Source organism: Wyeomyia smithii, chromosome 1, assembly GCF_029784165.1.
Source record: "Wyeomyia smithii strain HCP4-BCI-WySm-NY-G18 chromosome 1, ASM2978416v1, whole genome shotgun sequence".
Taxonomy (NCBI): Eukaryota; Metazoa; Arthropoda; class Insecta; order Diptera; family Culicidae; genus Wyeomyia; species Wyeomyia smithii.
In genome coordinates, this window is record NC_073694.1 from 77230909 (window position 1) to 77243582 (window position 12674).

The following is a 12674-nucleotide window of genomic DNA, read 5'->3' on the forward strand; positions in this document are numbered from 1 at the left end:
GGCTGCTCATAACACGATTCTCATTCAAGAATATTAGTCCCTTATACTGGAAATCCCTGAGGATTCTTTTTCCTGGATATCTTAAGAAGGACGCCCACGATTCCGATGTGAGGAATCATAGGGAATCTATGCGAATGTATGTGTTCGACCGGATATATATATATATATATATATATATATATATATATATATATATATATATATATATATATATATATATATATATATATATATATATATATATGAATTTAAATGAATTTATATGAATTCTACCCGGGACGTCAACCGGACGAACACACAGGTTTTCAATAGATTCCCTAGGATTCCTCACATTGGAATCGTGGGCGTCAGTGAAAAGGAATACTGAAAAAAGAATCCTCAGGAAAGCCCTGTCTATGGGACTAGAATTCTTGAATGAGTATCGTGTTATGATAATTCTTCGGATACAAAATCTTTCGCTTTAACCATTATGTGCTCGACGGGGTACCAGAGTACCCATAAATTAAAATTCTTGCATCTTTTGCAATTTTTATCCGATTTCAATAGTTTCAACGGCAAAAGATTAAGTAAATGATCTACTTTTAAATGAGCGTTAGCGGTGCCTCGAAAGAATTCTTTCTCTCTTGGGAATTCGGTTTTCCGAGATATGTTCCAAAACTAGAATTTTATGAGTATTTAAAAAGAATCTCACAATAATTGGTCAAATTTTCTAAAATTACTTTCACAGGCTATTTCTATGGTATTGGGTGTTTTAGTGGTATTCCCTCGAAATGATCCTTCCGGGGGAATAGGGCAGATGATAAATTTGGAATCATTTTTTTGTGGCCTCTCTGTGTTTTTGTAAAGGTTTTAGATATGTTCAAGACCTTTCAAGAATTTTGAATAAAATAAGATAATAATCATTTCATTCTTGTTGACCGAGGTACTATTAGGTTTTTTGGAGATACCTTAAAATTATTTTTTATAAACTTTGTTTTTAACTCTCTGAGGTGGAAGTGCCTCTAAGCTAAGCTGTGAATTAAAATTAAATTAGGTTTTGTTTTTATTTGTTTTATTTTTTCTGGATTCCAGGATCGTTTTGAAGCATTTTTAGTTAATTAGGAATGTAGACTTAGTTCACTTTTGGCAACACGCCAAAAACAATTTTTTTTTTCACTTTTCAAGTAACTTAGGCAATAGATAATGCCACCACCTTACCTTTTGGATTCATAGTCGTTAAATGTGTCGCTTGATGGGTGTTGGTTCAATAATCTGAGAGTGTCCGGAGTTCAACCGGGACAGGTCCGTATGTGGCCTATGACGATCTACACACTTGATGATGACTAGGTACTCGAATAATTATTGGAATGGCACGGTTCTAAGCACTGCTTTGATCATGACCATCATATTACCGGAGCATGTTACGGTCATTCGTAACAAGTTGACCAATTGCGGCCATCCGCGATGGTAACGTGAAGGAATTCAATACCATTCTTTTGGCGGCTGTTGAGCTCAAGTTAGTTAGCGGCAAGACGAGGGAACTACGAAATATTATTAAACATAACCGTTCGTTTTTAGCACATGTGCCAAAATCGAATAGTGTCAAAATCGAAACGTCCCGGGCAGGAGAGCATAACAAAATCATAACTCATCAATAACATATTGAGCTATGAGGACTTTTCGTGTTATTCAACAGATATTCACGTTTCAAACATGGATATGAAAACATCATAAAATTTTGATATCATATCTCGCTATGCCTTCAACAAGATATTTTAGTTGACTTTAAACTATCTCATTAAAAGTAAGTTATTAAGTAAAAATTGTTCGTTATTGATTTTTTATAATATATTCAGTTATGCATTCAGTGTTCAATAAATTGAAAATATGTATTCGGTCATTTTCGTGATTTTTAATGCAAATTATTGGTTTGTTATTGAAACATCAAGCTTTGTTGTTCATATAATCTTGGAGAAACAACATTTTGGTACTATTTTTTGTTATTTTACCAACTATGTAAACCTTGTTAAGATCAAAATGAGGTGTATTTCCAATATCTGGTTGTGACACTATAATGATATTTACTCCTGCTCGGGGTGTGTCGAAAAAACTTTCTTCTGCAAAGTTGTTACATATGATAAAGCGCTTATTGAAAAATTATCAAAAGTTATGGTGACCCAAATTTTCGTTGAAATCAAGTATCTAATTTTTTTTCTTTTTAGATAGAAGAAAAGTTGTTCTACAATGTTATAGCTACGTTAATTCCAAGTAACTTGGTAGAAAAAAGTTTTTTCTATCTTTGAAAATAACCGATTCATATTGAAAAAAAAATACATTTTTTGCTCTAACTTTTTTATTTCAAATCTCACCTTAAAGCTGACTTTGAACGACTTTCAGGGCTTTTCAAAAGAAACAACTTGCAATGCTGACATCGTAAATTTCTCAATTCTACTCAAAGCTATTACTGTTTTTCATAAAAAATATGCGTTTTTCATTGTTTTTGGGGTAAACATAAATAATATCTCTTGGTCTCAATTTGAAGGGCACATTGGAATTTTTGAAAATATGTTGTTTTTTTTTATATTTGAGTAAATTCAATTACAAAAATTTCAATAATTTCATATATTATGCATGTAAAACCACACCGATTTATTTTTTGGTATTTTTTCTTAAAACTAGAAATAATTTTCTTTAATTCCAAAAAAATCGAAAATCGATCTACTAGTTCAAAAGTTATGAATTTTTAAAAACAAAATACATCGAATAAAGTTGTTATTTATGATCACCCTATTTCGTAGCTAGTCACCCTAACAACCCAACGAAAAAATACGGGTTTGATTATTTCAACAAAGATCCATTTCTGCAGTTTTGAGCACAATTGAAGCACTTTGCGTGACCAATTCCGAAATGTAAAACGCATATTTTTTGACGAAAAACATTAATAACTTTGAGTAGAATTGAGATATTCACGATGTCAGCATTGCAAATTGTTTCTCTTAAATAGCCTTGAAAGTCGTTCAAAGACAGTTCCAAGGTGAAAATTGAAATAAAAAATTGGAGCGAAAAATGTGGTTTAATACAAATCGGTTATTTTCAAAGATAGAAAAAACTTTTTTTCTACAAAGTTACTCAAAATTAACGGAGTTATAACATTGTAGAGCAACTTTTTCTTCTATCTACTAAAATAAAAAAGTAAATAAAACCCTAACTTTTGATAATTTTTCTAGAAAGCGCTTAACCATATGTAATGGCTTTGTAGAACAAAGTTTCTCTCTAAAATATTGCTATAAAGCTCTACAGCCGAATTTCCCCCTAAGTGTGGTTTCTGGACCATTGTGCAACTGTTCCTAAACAGAATGGCCATGTTTCGGACAAAAATTTTAACAAGAAATAATTGTTTTTTAGTTTTTATTAGAGATTTTGATAATTTCCTAAGCGCAGCTTTTTGAGCATCTACTCGCCTATGCAAAAAAAACTCATTTTTGTAACAAATGATTTAAGGACCACGCTGTTCCGCAACGGCTTATTTGTACACGAGACTTTTCGGAACATGTTTCTGATTTCATGTTGAGAATTATTGGGAAGTCACTAATATGTTTTACGCACTTCACTGGGACTTGGGGTCCTTATCTTTCATTTGATTGAACGCTTTCGTATTAGGAACTTTGAATGAATTGAGACTGCACATCAATAGCGTGTATGAAACGTTCAAAATACTACATGAAGCGGCGCATTGTGTAAAATTAATCTGTTCTCTTATCAGTTTGTTTTTGAATTGGTCGAGGCTTAGAACTGATACGCAAAACATTGAATGTTTTAATGCAATATTGTTTAATAAACAAAATGATAACATACCAATCGGCTATAACGAGAAATATGGAAGTTTCCGTTTTCTGATATGGTAAAGCAGACTGGTTTCGCGCCAACTAGACAAGCAGCACCCGCTCAGAATCCAATGAAAATTGGCATTCTGTGCAATTCCATAAAAAACAGGCATTAATTTAATCGACTATTTGGCTTATTTGGCTGAAACTTTGCATAGATGTTTCTATGGGCAAAAAATGCTATTTTGTGCTATTGGTTTAATTTTTTTGGAACTCGACTCATTTTTGAGAAGCTATTTAAAAATGCTATTTTGAAAAGGTATTGATGATTACAAATATATACTCTGAAATAAATATTTTTTTTGGAAAATAGTTAAAAGAAATAATAACAATTTATTATCTCAAAAAACTTATCTCTTGATAATATTTTTTTCACAAAAACTACAAATTGCCTGAATTTTCGGTCAATAAATAAATTAAAACAAATTAAGTTTAAACGTACACTGAAAAAGTTCCTTTAAAAACAAGAAACAATATTTTTTAAACTTATGACAAATGATAGAGAAAAGTAGTCAAGAGACGACTTTTAGACTTCTCTGAATTTGAAAAACAAATGAATAATTTTTCTCTTGTTCTTTTTTATTATCATGGTAAAGTAGTAAAGTTACTATTAGATCAGTTCAATTCAAATCTTTCGCCCTTGCACTTGATTGCGGCACGTCTTTGATCGTCATTTTATCCCAGATTTTTACCAAATAGTGTCCAGAGTAAAGCATCCCTTACTAACACGCAGAGAATCCTGAGCAAGAATCCCCAGCATACCGATTAAAACGGTAATGGAATCGTGAAAGGAATGGTTTCAAATCGGGAGAGGATGCGGGTCATTCAGAGGTGCTACTAAAAACGCGGTAAATTTTCGTTGCATCACTTCTAGACAACAAATGCCTTCTGTGTTGGCGCTGAATACCCGGGTTAAATGCGCAAGATCTTGAATGCGAGAAATGCGCAAGATCTTGCAAACAAGTGAGCTTTCAAGTTACGCAGAGAAAATAATATTTAATTTTTCCTGAAACAAAAATTATACTTAAAACGTTCAAAAACCGATAGAAAAGATCAATTTCACACTCATTTAGAAGTATTATCAAGCAGCGACCAAAAACCTCGAAGCGATATATGTACTATTGGAGAAAATAACATTGATGGTTATATAACGAGATCGAAGAAAACTCGAATTTTCCCAGTTCGGCCGGCCTAGCGGAAAATTGTAAGTATGAGCGATTGTTGGTCTACTAGTGGGTCACCATTCCTGAAAATATCATTGTTGGGAATTTCCTTATAGTGGAGTAGTAGTCGAATAAGTGACCCACACACGTATATAAGGCAAATTATTGAAAAAATCGAAATTTCCCAGTTCGGCCGGCCTAGCGGAAAATTGTGAGTATGAGCGATTGTTGGTCTACTAGTGGGTCACCATTCCTGAGAATATCATTTTTGAGAATTTCCTTATAGTGGAGTAGTAATCGAATAAGTGACCCACATACGTATATAAGGCAAATTATTGAAAAAATCGAATTTTCCCAGAACGGCCGGCCTAGCGGAGAATTGTGAATATGAGCGATTGTTGGTCTACTAGTGGGTCACCATTCCTGAAAATATCATTTTTGGGAATTTCCTTATAGTGGAGTAGTAATCGAATAAGTGACCCACACACGTATATAAGGCAAATTATTGAAAAAATCGAATTTTCCCAGAACGGCCGGCCTAGCGGAAAATTGTGAGTATGAGCGATTGTTGGTCTACTAGTGGGTCACCATTCCTGAAAATATCATTTTTGGGAATTTCCTTATAGTGGAGTAGTAATCGAATAAGTGACCCACATACGTATATAAGGCAAATTATTGAAAAAATCGAATTTTCCCAGTTCGGCCGGCCTAGCGGAAAATTGTAAGTATGAGCGATTGTTGATCTACTAGTGGGTCACCATTCCTGAAAATATCATTGTTGGGAATTTCCTTATAGTGGAGTAGTAGTCGAATAAGTGACCCACACACGTATATAAGGCAAATTATTGAAAAAATCGAATTTTCCCAGTTCGGCCGGCCTAGCGGAAAATTGTGAGTATGAGCGATTGTTGGTCTACTAGTGGGTCACCATTCCTGAGAATATCATTTTTGAGAATTTCCTTATAGTGGAGTAGCAATCGAATAAGTGACCCACATACGTATATAAGGCAAATTATTGAAAAAATCGAATTTTCCCAGAACGGCCGGCCTAGCGGAAAATTGTGAGTATGAGCGATTGTTGGTCTACTAGTGGGTCACCATTCCTGAAAATATCATTTTTGGGAATTTCCTTATAGTGGAGTAGTAATCGAATAAGTGACCCACACACGTATATAAGGCAAATTATTGAAAAAATCGAATTTTTCCAGTTTGGCCGGCCTAGCGGAAAATTGTGAATATGAGCGATTGTTGGTCTACTAGTGGGTCACCATTCCTGAAAATATCATTTTTGGGAATTTCCTTATAGTGGAGTAGTAGTCGAATAAGTGACCCACACACGTATATAAGGCAAATTATTGAAAAAATCGAATTTTCCCAGTTCTGCCGGCCTAGCGGAAAATTGTGAGTATGAGCGATTGTTGGTCTACTAGTGGGTCACCATTCCTGAAAATATCATTTTTGGGAATTTCCTTATAGTGGAGTAGTAGTCGAATAAGTGACCCACACACGTATATAAGGCAAATTATTGAAAAAATCGAATTTTCCCAGTTCGGCCGGCCAAGCGGAAAATTGTGAGTATGAGCGATTGTTGGTCTACTAGTGGATCACCATTCCTGAAAATATCATTTTTGGGAATTTCCTTATAGTGGAGTAGTAATCGAATAAGTGACCCACACACGTATATAAGGCAAATTATTGAAAAAATCGAATTTTCCCAGTTCGGCCGGCCAAGCGGAAAATTGTGAGTATGAACGATTGTTGGTCTACTAGTGGGTCACCATTCCTGAAAATATCATTTTTGGGAATTTCCTTATAGTGGAGTAGTAGTCGAATAAGTGACTCACACACGTATATAAGGCAAATTATTGAAAAAATCGAATTTTCCCAGAACGGCCGGCCTAGCGGAAAATTGTGAGTATGAGCGATTGTTGGTCTACTAGTGGGTCACCATTCCTGAAAATATCATTTTTGGGAATTTCCTTATAGTGGAGTAGTAGTCGAATAAGTAACCCACACACGTATATAAGGCAAATTATTGAAAAAATCGAATTTTCCCATTTTCAGGAATGGTGACCCACTAGTAGACCAACAATCGCTCATACTCACAATATTCCGCTAGGCCGGCCGAACTGGGAAAATTCGATTTTTTCAATAAGGCTGATACAAATTTCGAATTCTTTTTATGTCCAAGGTTATCAAAGTTAACAGAGGGGGTGGCAAAAAATAAATAACACCGAGACGAAAAAACCTAAATTAATCCACCTAGCGGTCAGACTCAGCCTTTCTCATTTAAACTTATTATTTGTAAAAATAGATTTACATGAATGCTTAAATCCAATAAATGTTTATCCACTCTTTGGGTTCTAAAATATTGATGTTGTAATTAAAGTATAAAATATGAAATTTGACGTAATGTTAGTACTTAAGAAACAGCGAAATAAAAGCAATGACTCTTAATTTCGAACAATTTAATCACGAGCGATGCCGGGATCGTTCAGATAGTACGATACCACATTTAAATCATGTTGAGGCCATATATATTGATCGAAGCAGGTAAAGTGTTGAATAGTCTTTGAATTTCTTTTCTTTCTAAAACTTTTAAACAGCATATCAAATTGTTATGAAATTTGTTATTTGTAAGTTTGAGAGATGACTCATTTGTATGACACTAGTTATGTTCAAATAGGTCGTGTAATACTTGAGGTAATAGACTTTCGTTGTTTTACAAATTAAAACATAACGCTTGCTTAGGTTTGATTACAATCAAATGAAAAGGTAACGTATGGGGCAGCCAAACTTTGAAACCACGTGTTCAATCATAATTCATCAGTTAACCCTTAACTAGCCCGTTCATCTGATATCAATATTGTTCAAATCGGTTGTGTAGTTTCTAAGATAATGAAGTTTCGTGATTTTCACATTTCGATACATTACAGACGAAGTTACAGTCCGATTACTGCAAAATTCAATAGGGTGTTATGAGGTAGGTAGACCTTTTATTTGATACTAATTCTGTGGAAATCGGGTCAACCATCTCTGAGAAATATGAGTGAGTCCAAGTAAGTTGTCTTGGAATATGTTTCTTTTCATAGCTGGGTTTCACATTTTTAAACATAACAGGCAAAGTAATAATCCGTTTGTAAAAAAAAATCATTAGGGTCTTATGGGGCAACAAGACCTTTCATATGACACTAATTTTATAAAAATCGGGCCAGCCATCTCTGAGAAACATGAGTGAAATTAAATAGTCTCCAGAACACGTTTCTTTCCATAACTTCTGAACCACATGTTCAATCTTCATAAAATTCAAAAGTTAAGGGTTTTTAAGGTAGCCCGTTCATTTGAAACTAATTTTAATCAAATCAGATGTGTGGTTTCCGAGATATTGATGTTTCGTGATTTTTACACTTTGATACATAACCTCTAAACTAGAAATCAGATTACAATAAAATTCAATAGGGTCTTATAGAGCAACTAGACCTTTCATTTGCAATTAATTTCATTGAAATCTGTTCGGTCAGACCATCTCTGAGAATAGTGAGTGCGAAAAAAGGTGCACATACACACGTACACACCCACACACAAACATATACACCTATACATGCTTATATGCAGAAAATGCTCGATTCGTCTAACTGAGTCGAGTAGTATATGACATTCGGCCATTTGGATCACTTTTCTACCTTTTAATTAGCCAGTGATCGTTAGGAGGAAGTCAATATGTTTACTTTCATTATGTGATTTCACATGTTCATGAACAACGGACAAAGTTACAATCCGATTGCAATGAAATTCAATAGCAACCTATAGGGCAACTAGACCTTTCATTTGACACTAATTTTGTGAAAATCGGTTCAGCCATCTCTGAGAAAAATGAGTGAGTTTAAACAACCTCAGGATAACTTTTCTTTACATAACTTTTGAACCATATGTTCAATCATTACGAAATTCAAAAGTTAAGGGTTCTGGAGACAGCCCGATCATTTGAAACCAATTTTATTAAAATCGGTTGTGTGGTTTCTGAGATATTGATGTTTCGTGATTTGTACATTTTGATACATAACCTCTAAACTAAAAATCCGATTACAATGAAATTCAATAGCAACCTATGTCGCAACTAGACCTTTCATTTGCAATTAATTTTATGAAAATCGGTCCAGCCATCTCTAAGAAAAGTGAGTGAGAAAAAAAAGTTGCACATACATACATACACACACACACACATACACACATACATACATACATACAGAAAATGCTCAGTTCGTCAAAAGGGGTCGAGTGGTATATGACATTCGGCCATTGGGACCACTTTTATACCTTTGGTTTTTCCAGTGATTGCTATACCTTTCTAGGAGAAAGGCAAAAAGAAATATCATTGATCAAAGTTTGTGTGCAAGTTATGACGTTTGTAACTTGCACTCAAAAACACGTTGAAAAATAACACTTTATTATTATTATTATTATTTATTTCGCTTGCCTTTCGACGATGCTCTCGCTGTCACCTGACTTGTTTTTTGCTAAATTAAGCATTTATGCTGGCGGAAAACCAATGAAATGAACAAAACGGTTTGAGCTTTTTTTTCTTCCCCTTCCAATATTCAAGATTTTTGAAGGGGGGGGGGGGGGGGTGACATAAAATGAAAATAAAATTTGTAACGGCCTGATTTGCCTTATATACGTGTGTGGGTCACTTATTCGACTACTACTCCACTATAAGGAAATTCCCAAAAATGATATTTTCAGAAATGGTGACCCACTAGTAGACCAGCAATCGCTCATATTCACAATTTTCCGCTAGGCCGGCCGTTCTGGGAAAATTCGATTTTTTCAATAATTTGCCTTATATACGTGTGTGGGTTACTTATTCGACTACTACTCCACTATAAGGAAATTCCCAAAAATGATATTTTCAGGAATGGTGACCCACTAGTAGACAAACAATCGCTCATACTCACAATTTTCCGCTAGGCCGGCCGAACTGAGAAAATTCGATTTTTTCAATAATTTGCCTTATATACGTGTGTGGGTCACTTATTCGACTACTACTCCACTATAAGGAAATTCCCAACAATGATATTTTCAGGAATGGTGACCCACTAGTAGACCAACAATCGCTCATACTTACAATTTTCCGCTTGGCCGGCCGAACTGGGAAAATTCGATTTTTTCAATAATTTGCCTTATATACGTGTGTGGGTCACTTATTCGACTACTACTCCACTATAAGGAAATTCCCAAAAATGATATTTTTAGGAATGGTGACCCACTAGTAGACAAACAATCGCTCATACTCACAATTTTCCGCTAGGCCGGCCGAACTGGGAAAATTCGATTTTTTCAATAATTTGCCTTATATACGTGTGTGGGTCACTTATTCGATTACTACTCCACTATAAGGAAATTCCCAAAAATGATATTTTCAGGAATGGTGACCCACTAGTAGACAAACAATCGCTCATACTCACAATTTTCCGCTAGGCCGGCCGAACTGGGAAAATTCGATTTTTTCAATAATTTGCCTTATATACGTGTGTGGGTCACTTATTCGATTACTACTCCACTATAAGGAAATTCCCAAAAATTATATTTGTAGGAATGGTGACCCACTAGTAGACCAACAATCGCTCATACTCACAATTTTCCGCTTGGCCGGCCGAACTGGGAAAATTCGATTTTTTCAATAATTTGCCTCATATACGTGTGTGGGTCACTTATTCGACTACTACTCCACTATAAGGAAATTCCCAAAAATGATATTTTCAGGAATGGTGACCCACTAGTAGACCAACAATCGCTCATACTCACAATTCATCATCATCGGCGGCGGCTTCAGGAAACAGTTGCCATGACATCGGTCTGATTTAACCGCGATGCGCTGAATTCCTTCTGAAACTTTCTTCTCCTCGGTACAAGGCAGCAAATCATTTTTGATGACGTGTTGTAGATAGTACTCTTTATTAATTTTCAAACTCTTGTCGATGTATAGCAGTGGCAACTTTCCTCTGTTGGATATTGCTCCTCAAACTATCACAACTGATGCAACGATTTCAGGTTCCATTCCTGTTTTATCGGCTGGAATATCACGAAAACATGCTTCATACACACAATCATTTTGCTGACGAACCTGGCGAGCAATTACTCTGCAAACTTTTTACACACTTCTGCATTTACTAGAGGTACCAAAATTCACAAGAATGGTTGAAAAGGTTTAATTTTTTAGGGCAACTTTTTTGAGCTTTTGGGTAACTTTTTTTTGGCGCACCCGTTATCATTTCACGCATTTTATCTGAAAAATTAAATGAATATAAAAAAACTATGCATGCATCATTGAAATAACACACCTTAGAATCATACTACCGTCTGCCGGGGTGAGATTGTGCCAAAAAAGGATACGTTTTTGTTCCTTAGCTTGTAATGCACACATTTAGGCAATGAGTTTGATCCAAATCACGTCAATGCACACCTAAATGTTAAGTTAACGACTGCCGCAAATATGGTTAAGTTGAAATAAACTATAATTTTGCTGAAATTAAATGATCTTTGGCTTAATCTCACCTCTTCTATGGGGTGAGATTGTGCCAAAAACAAAAAGTTGAATTTAATACCTGTTAAATGTACAGTAGTGTATCTACGAATAATTCACATGAATAACATAATAAAACAATAAGTATAGGGACGACCATAAACAACGTGGACTATTAAGGGGCTATAGGGGGTTGACCAGAAACTACGGTTCATATGAATTAAAGAAAAATGTATGGAAATGTAGTACTGGATCAAATCGATATCTGGAGTAACCAGTTATGAGAACGTGGCTTATAGACAGTCTTTTTACTCATAGTGGCGTCTCCAGGTAGCTTAGAAAGGAAAAACGATAGGACATAAAGCCTGAGAAGACTTTTCGTTTCAATTATTATGTGTCATTGACCACTGTATATTTCATTGGAGATCTCAAAACCGCTAGAAACGTACCCACAACCCTCCTTACTCTCTTTAAAAGTCATCAGTTTATATAGAATAGGTGTAGAAAATTTTGTTACATTCCATAAGTAATATCAGTCATTGTAAATTTCCATCTATCAGTTGTTACCTTACTGTTCTCAAGCTTAAAGTCATTATTTTAAATAATACCATAGCTAGACAACATACTCTATGTAAACAATGCAAGTATTTTGGTGTATACTGATATAATTTTGTCGTGAATGTGAATTCCGCACACTGTACCGTTCATTATAGCTTGGCACAATCTCACCCCAAAAGGGCTCGAAAAGTGTAGTTTAAAAAAAAACATTATTTTCTGAGCCAACACAGGTTCAATGCATAATATTTCCTCAACACATTGGAGACGACATCCTAACGTACCAACTGAGCAGTAAGTTGATGTGGTTTCTTGATCGGGTTGGTTTCCCTAGGACATTTTTGGATAACGTTATTTGCGCATGTTCTACACCCTGTACTTTGAAACATTATTTAAGTGAAACAGTTCACTGATATTATCTATATTCCATTTGAAGTTGTGAATAAATATGTCACGTTTAATAAAATATCGAATTTGCGGTAATAGGTTCTAGAAATCTTAAGTAATTTAACATACAAACATTTCCCGTTTTGACTCAATCTCACCCCCGTGGCTTAATCTCACCCCGGC

The 12674-nt window shown here is 34.9% G+C and overlaps 1 protein-coding gene across 8 annotated transcripts in view; it reads left to right on the forward strand.

Moving 5' to 3' along the window:
* LOC129718679 (protein white) overlaps nucleotides 1–12674 on the forward strand; it is a 57690-nt gene that overhangs the window by 4392 nt on the left and 40624 nt on the right. The gene's annotated exons all lie outside the window — the stretch shown is intronic.